At 38.5% G+C, this 7,678-nt stretch overlaps 1 long non-coding RNA gene across 2 annotated transcripts; it reads right to left on the minus strand.

Annotated features, from left to right (window-relative positions):
- Positions 1–4,306: 4,306 nt before the first annotated feature.
- Positions 4,307–7,405, minus strand: LOC106456529 (uncharacterized). 2 transcript variants are annotated; one of them, XR_001290630.1, is made up of 4 exons: positions 7,314–7,405; positions 7,085–7,118; positions 6,477–6,523; positions 4,307–4,731 (listed from the first exon to the last, which is right to left on the minus strand). It is a non-coding gene; the product is annotated as an uncharacterized LOC106456529 (long non-coding RNA). The 2 variants fall into 2 exon arrangements; XR_001290629.1 differs by lacking the exon at positions 7,314–7,405 and adding an exon at positions 7,216–7,305.
- Between the last annotated feature and the right edge of the window lie 273 nt (positions 7,406–7,678).

Genomic DNA, 7,678 nt, shown 5'->3' on the forward strand with positions numbered 1-7,678 from the left:
GAGGGCAGATACAGCTGCTACATCAGCACCATTAATACAGAAAAGGATTCATTTATCAACCTCAAAGTGCACAGTATGACAAATCTGAGGTTTTGGGGGATTTTCTTTTCTTTTAAGTGCTCGATATTTCAAAAGATTTATACCAACCTCTAATATATGTAGCAGTTGTAGTGTTATGTTGAAAAGCCACAGGTTTACTCTGTGTTTTTCAGCCCCAGTCAAAGTCAGCATTCAGCATGCAGGAAACAGGATCACCTGCAGCTCAGAGGGCATCTACCCTAAACCTGAGCTCACCTGGTCAACCAGACCTCCATCCAAGGTGAGCTTCAAGAATACAACAACAGTCGAGCAGACCAAGCAGCAGCTCTACAACATCAACGGTTCTTTGATAGCTTCACTCAATGAAAGTGATCGAGTCTACAGCTGCACTATGAGCACTCAGAGAAACTGGAGGAGAGCCAGTCTGAGGCAGCTACGTGAGTATGACCTCTCATATGAGCTAGGAAATGAGGTTGAAAGCTGCTTATTGTTGAATACTGAAACACATGCATTGGATTTACACAGAAGCACTTCATGTGTAGGCTGTTCATCTATACCTGGCATATGCTCAACCTTCTTCTGTGTTGTTTCAGCTTCAGTTACTGGCAGCTTCACTGAAACCACAATCCCCTGCCCTAGCTTTAACACTTCTCCAACAAGCCTCATTTGGAGATTCCTTAATCGTGCAATTTTGGAAAAGACTGGGTCTGGTTCCAACTACACAGTCTCAAAGGAGTGGAAGCAGCATGTGAAGGCTGTATCAGAGTTGGGAAGCCTCACATTACTGGGCTTATCTTCAGAGAAGGAGGGAATATACACATGTGAGATTAGTAATGTTGAGGAGATGCTGATTAATTACACCATTATTCGAATAAGTCAAGGTAAAGGGATTTATGTTGCATCCTTCTAATCCACAAAAGCAAGAATCATTCAAAACTTTTAAAATCTCTTTGACGTACAAACAAAATAAACATATTAAGGCATCCAGGAGAAATTTAAAAATCAGATTCTTTTACTGTTTCAGGAAATACACACATGACTATTATAGCAATTACTGCAGGGGTGGTAGTACTCGTATGCATCCTATCGTCAGTCTGCCTGGTGCTGTACTGCAAAAGGAAAAGAGGTAAAAGTACATTCTGCCTGTACTACTGAAATAATTTGTATATTTGTATCAATCTTATGAATCTTAAAAATGTCTCAGGTCAGCAAGAAAACAGCATGACAGCGTCAGAGAGTGGTGAACCCAACATGTAAGTAAATATTGTGAATAAAAATGCACACCGTGCTATTAGTTATCATATTGGAGAACATTTTTATCATGGAGTTAGGACCAGTTTTCTCACACGTGAATCTAAATATTCCCTAGAGCCAGTTTAGTCAAATAAGAATTCCCTACTTGAGATCTTACTTTGATGAATTCAGCTTAGCCAAAATAATTTCAGTAAAAAGTTCCAAAATAAGAGTTCAAAAACTCCAGTCTGACAAATGGAAATTCAAACAATAAAGATGAATTCTAATCGTTGTAATGCTTTTACCTCAATTTCAGTTAACAGAGAAGTTGAACTTCATGGATTTAAAGAAGCAAAGTCTCCTGTGAGCTGTTAATACACCAAACATCCCTCTGATTCATCCAACTAAAGATTGCATAACTTAATAACTGAATTTTAAGAAATGTTTGATATGTAAGAGTAAACCACAGCAAGATGAAGAAAAAAATGATCTTCTGCAGTGGGAAGCCAACTGTCAGCCAGGCACATGAATGTTTTATGCAGTAAAATAATGTGAAAGGAAGCTATTCGGCTTCACATTTGATTGATGGAACTGGAAGTGACCTCATCCCAGTTACCACTATGACTGAGATATTTTACACTTTCACCTACAAACTGCATGATTTTTAACTACTAGCTGCAGGTTTTATTGTCATAATAAAAATGTGATGGACAATCAGGTTTTTGACTTTTTAAAATATTTTTGTATTTAGTTTATCTATTTACATCTGTGTTTGGGTTTCTAAGATAAGAGCATTGATATCTGCATGCTGGAAAGATTTCTATGGGACTACAAAATTATGACAACAGACTACTACGGGTACCAAAGATTTTGTAACCATCTACATCACCTCAGTCATTACCAAAGGCAATTCTATATGTGCTTAACTTTTCAGCTATGTCCAACATTTGGTCCATAGTGATCATAAACAAAAGCTCTATAAACACATCAGCTGAGGCCTACTGATACGGATAAGCCTTGAAGATCAAGATTCAATTTTATTTTTACAGTGCCAAGAAACAACAGTCGCCTCAAGGTGCTTTTTATTGTTAGGTAGACCCTACAATACACAACGATTAAATGGCTGGACCAAATTTTTCTCTCAAAGCAACATGAATGAGTGAAGAGTGAAGCAGGTGACTGACAGGAGGACTGATGGAGCATCTCCAGTGATCTGGGCTCTGTGTTGATGTCCTGTGTTTCCTTCTGTAATCAAACAATAACAAGGGTCTTTGCTCTCCATGTGACACTAATGTTTGGATTAAAACTTTAAGTCGCTGTCTTTACACACAGCTCTTTTCACACCGGTGTGCTGGTCCTCTCCAGTCCCAGCATATACACTATATGGTCAGTGATGACACTTCTGTGACATCATTGACCATGCGGCTCATAGAGGTGCCATTTAACCGCAGTGTAGTTGGTTTCATGGTGTTTCATGGTGGTCTTACATGTGTACTTGACCTGACAGAATTCAGGTCAAGTACAAGTGTTAATGTAGCTGATTATCATGGTCCCATAAGAGCACTAAAATCTGAGTATTATGCTGTACATAAATGAATTTGAATGGAGTGAACTGTTGAGCAAAAGACCTTCCACACTGGTCCCAGCTGAATCGTTCAACTTCAGCGTACATGATAAAATTCAAATTGTTTTTCTAAGCAGTGAGGGAACTTTGGAAAATGAGCTAAAGATGAAGTTCAATTCTGTATTTTAAACCCATTTGACTAAAACATGAATTCAGTTTGATCAGGACTGCACAACCTTTACACTGCAAAAAATGTTTTATTTGGGTTTTGGGCAATCAGACTCCCATTTTCACTGTCCAATGCCCTGAATAAAGAGTAAATATGTAAAAACAAAATGGACACGAAGATAGTTACAAACAGGATGCAATGATTTAAAAGCTTATAAAGACATGTTTTACACATGATAAAATGTTGAAAACAAAAACTGATAAAAAAAAAAATGTACAATTATAAGAAAAAAAGAACATTTTGAATTTTATGGCAACAACACACCAATAAACTGGGGCATGGACCTCATTAATGTAGCAACTAGCAGCTTATGCTAACAATAAAATAATAGTGTTAATTTGGCAGTTTGTAGCATCAACAGACAGTGTTCATGTAACAGTTTTATGTTAAATGAACACCAGAGAACCAGAGAAAAATCTACCAGCAACAAACAGTCAACGCTCACCACACCTATGTGACCAGCAACCAAACCAGAGTCCCAAGAAGCACAAGAAATAAACAATAGCTCAATAAACTTGCATGAACCACTATTAATCTACCAAGTATTGCTTTTTACTTACAAAATAACAAACAAAGTAAAAATACAGAGGTACTGTTTCAATCTGCTTGAAAGCTTCAAAAATGTTTTAACGAACGCATACAGGAACTCTGTCCCTTGTTCTCATATTTTGTTCGTCGAGTTGACCTGAAACACCTGAAGCGAAACGATAGTAACTGAGTTGGTAGCAATACTTCATGGTGCTGTGACCGCAATAAAATCTTCTAAACAAGTGTTACACAAAACATAACTGAAGTCAGTGAACAGCAATAGATTTGCACCAATATCTGATCCAACTTGTTGACTCATTTGGATCAGACTGATCTACCAACCAAACGTAGAACTGGTGCATTTCTAGTCACAACTTTAAGGTTTTGCTTTACTGTGGATGGGCTGATGTTGTTTCAAGTGACCCTTCACAGTAAAAGACTTCCCACAGTTACCACACATGAATGGTTTAACTCCAGCATGGATGAGTTGGTGTGATTTTAAGTTCCTTTGGTGAGTAAAACACTTTCCACACTCATCACAGGTGAATGGTTTAACTCCAGCATGAGTAAGTTGGTGTGATTTTAAGGCACTTTGCGAAGTAAAAGACTTTCCACACTGGTAACAGCTGAATGGTTTAACTCCAGCATGGATAAGTTGATGTGATTTTAAGGCACTTTGCCGAGTAAAAGACTTTCCACATTCACCACAGCTGAATGGTTTAATTCCTGCATGGATGAGTTGGTGTGATTTTAAGGCACTTTGCCGAGTAAAACACTTTCCACACTGACCACAGCTGAATGGTTTAATTCCTGCATGGATGAGTTGGTGTGATTTTAAGGCACTTTGCCGAGTAAAACACTTTCCACACTGGTCACAGCTGAATGGTTTAACCCCAGTGTGGATGAGCTTATGCCTCGTCAAGTTACTCTTTGTAGTAAAAGATTTTCCACAGTCAACACAAGAGAAGCATCTTTTCTTATTGTGGAAACATTGGTGTCTCCCGAGCTGCCTCCTTGTGATAAAGCTCTTTGCACGAAGACCACAAGTGAATGATTTCTCTCTCTTTGCTTGTGTGAGGTTAGCATTGTCATCATCGGAAGAGTGCCGAGGTCTCTGTCGGTTGTTGCTTCTTTGTTCCTGTAGTGACAGAGAAACAAACCAATGAGATGCAGTAAAGGAAAAAGGGTAACCTATGACGTGGATGAAGTTAATGCAGTTTGATACCAGAGTTATCAAACTACACTGTGCAGAGTTACTAGCATCTATATAAGACTCTGCTCAGGTACATCAATTCATATATTTTCTTTTGTTTATCTAATTCAGGGTAGCAGTTAGGCTGAAACCTATCCCAGGTGACCCTGGTTGAGATGGGAGGTACACACTGGACACCAGTCCAGTACACCAATCAATTGCAGAGCGAACACAGAGAGAAAAACAGCCATTCACACCTACAGCCAGGTTACAATTTGCATTTAAGGAAGCCAGAGCACCCGGAGAGAACCCATATACACAAGGGAAGAACATGAAGACTTCATTCCAGTGGATTTGAACCCAAGGATCTTTTTGATGTTAGGCGATTGTGCTAACCACCACCGGCCACCCTCAGACACAAATAATAAATATTTATTAGGTTTATCGATTTCAATTTCTCCCACTTTACTTTTGGAATAGTCACTGTGGGTTACCTGTGTCAAAAGGTTCATTTAAAAAACATAATTTAATCTTAAGTTTGATGAAAATGTCACTTAAAGTACAGAGTTTAAAATCTCACTGCTACATGTCAGCAACAGACTGCAGTCAACTAAATTCTGTCTTCTTATCCCTCCTACTTTAAGTTCATAGTGCTACCTATCACGGCCGCTGTAGGACAAACATCTATCTGTAGCGAGTGTAGGCTGTCATGTCACTCTGACGTTTACATCACCTGGTGTCTGTCTGTATTTACTCTGGAGGAGGATGTAAATCATAGTAAAAGGAGTCTGATAGTCAGTGAAGCTCACCTCTGACATGTGACAGCAATAGGGAGTCGAGTTGTTGAGAATATTCTGTCCGTTTCTTTGCAAGCTCCTTTGATTCTGTCCGTAAGTGTTGCTGCGAGCTGGCCAGTGTTAAGCAGTTCTACAAACATTTCTTAAAAGTTCTTCGAACTCAATCGAACAATGCTGGACTCAGACACTTAGGAAACAAACTCTCATACAATCTGAAAGTGTAATGTGGTCAGCAGAGGAAAAGATTCTTATTTATTCCAGATATTGTTACAATTTCCAATTTTTCTGCAGATTATACATCTGACCCTCACCTCAGCATAGCGGTCACAGGAGTGAGCCTCACTGACTCCCTCTAAATAAAATCCATTCAAAGTTTTGCCTCATCCACAGTAAATAGTGGATGTTCCAATGGCATTATCAAGTAAACGGTGATCTGATAGCGTGCACCCACTAAATAAACGCCAGGCAGAACATTTGAAGTTACTCTGGGGTGACTGAGTAAAATAAAATTTAAAATATCACAAAATATTTAATTGTCACATATAGAGTACAGAGGGAAGATAATATAGTAGCTTCCACAAACCAGTGCCCAATTCTACGTTTATGAGAACGCATCAGTTTGTTGGAAGATGAAAATTATACACATATTTATGAGCAAAACATTCTGCTGTTATGTAATTGCAACAAAAGAAATACTTGCTGCACCTTTAAATGTAATTTAAATGCAGTTTATGAAGAATGTGAATAAGACATGCATTGTGCTTGACTTTTTTTAATTGACAAATATTCTTTTGCTTTTACTGAATAAGTTACAGGTTTTAAACAGCTGTCTAACAACAACAGATGTTCAACAGATACACACAATAACATTAACAAAAGACAGATTTTTTTTACCTTTTGTGAAGAATCCATTCAAGTCTCCTCTTCCTATCACCAATCACCTGTGACATTAAACACATTGGAATTACCAGCACCGATTAACCAACCAGCGGGCCGGATTAGAGTAATGACTTATGTTTGAAACCCCTGAGCTTCATGCAAATTTGACTGTTGGGATGGACATCCAACAAAACTCTGCAGATACATTTTGTGCATCCACAAATACCAGTTGAGGCAGATAATATAATTTGAAAATTAAACTGAATGCTAATTAATGCCCCTCAGTCCAGCAGGTCCAGCAGGTCCAAATCCATCTGAACCCAAGAGCCAAGCTTTTGGGTCTGCGGGTGGCTTTAAAGGAGGTCATCCTGAGGGTTGAATCCTGGGAATACTGATCCCTCCTTGCAGGAATCACTTCTGTACAAAGTTCAACTTATTTTTCATCACAATAGCAACAGATCAGGTCTTAGTGAAAGCTGCAAGAGCATTCAGCAAACTAAAAGTCACAAAGGCTCTGAGACCATACTCACACAATCGCAGAAATAACACTTAAGTACAGTTTGGTTAAAACATTCAAATAATTCAAACAAATAATAGAAAACACCCTCACACAATAATAATACCTAGTTCTGATGGTTCTGCTGCTTTTCCAGATTACTCCAGGAAAAAAAAACAACCACAATCAACAATCACAGCAAGTTTTCAAATGTATAAAAATAACTATCTATGACAAAACTACAAAGGCTCTCCTCACCTTTAGAGGAGGCCAGGGCACAAACTGAGAAAAACTCTGTGAAGAAGCTTTAACAATTTTTGGCTCATTAATCAAAGACCACAAACAGCTTTTCTCACCTCTGCAGATAAACAGACATTACCAACTCGGTTCTCCACCAAGAATTCTCCAGGTGAACAACTTTGGTTTGATTGGAGGTTGTTCCACCAGTTCAGAGCTGATTTGGCTCCACCTGCTGGTCTGGAGTTTAAAGCAACAAGCAGGAAGATAAAAGTTCTCTTCTTAGTTCTGCTGACAAACGGTGAAAGGTAATTTACTCAAATACTGGAGCCTACTTATGGACAAACTTGGGCCCCCTTTGTTACTGTTTCTACACCTTATTTTTTAATTTGGAAAATGCATACATGCCTATTATAGTAATTACTGCAGGGGTTTGCTATACTGCAAAAGGAAAAGAAGTAAAACTAGGTTCTGTCTGAACTTG

This window comes from Pundamilia nyererei, unplaced genomic scaffold (assembly GCF_000239375.1).
Source record: "Pundamilia nyererei isolate P.nyererei 1_Seehausen unplaced genomic scaffold, PunNye1.0 scaffold00371, whole genome shotgun sequence".
In the NCBI taxonomy this organism is placed as follows: domain Eukaryota; kingdom Metazoa; phylum Chordata; class Actinopteri; order Cichliformes; family Cichlidae; genus Pundamilia; species Pundamilia nyererei.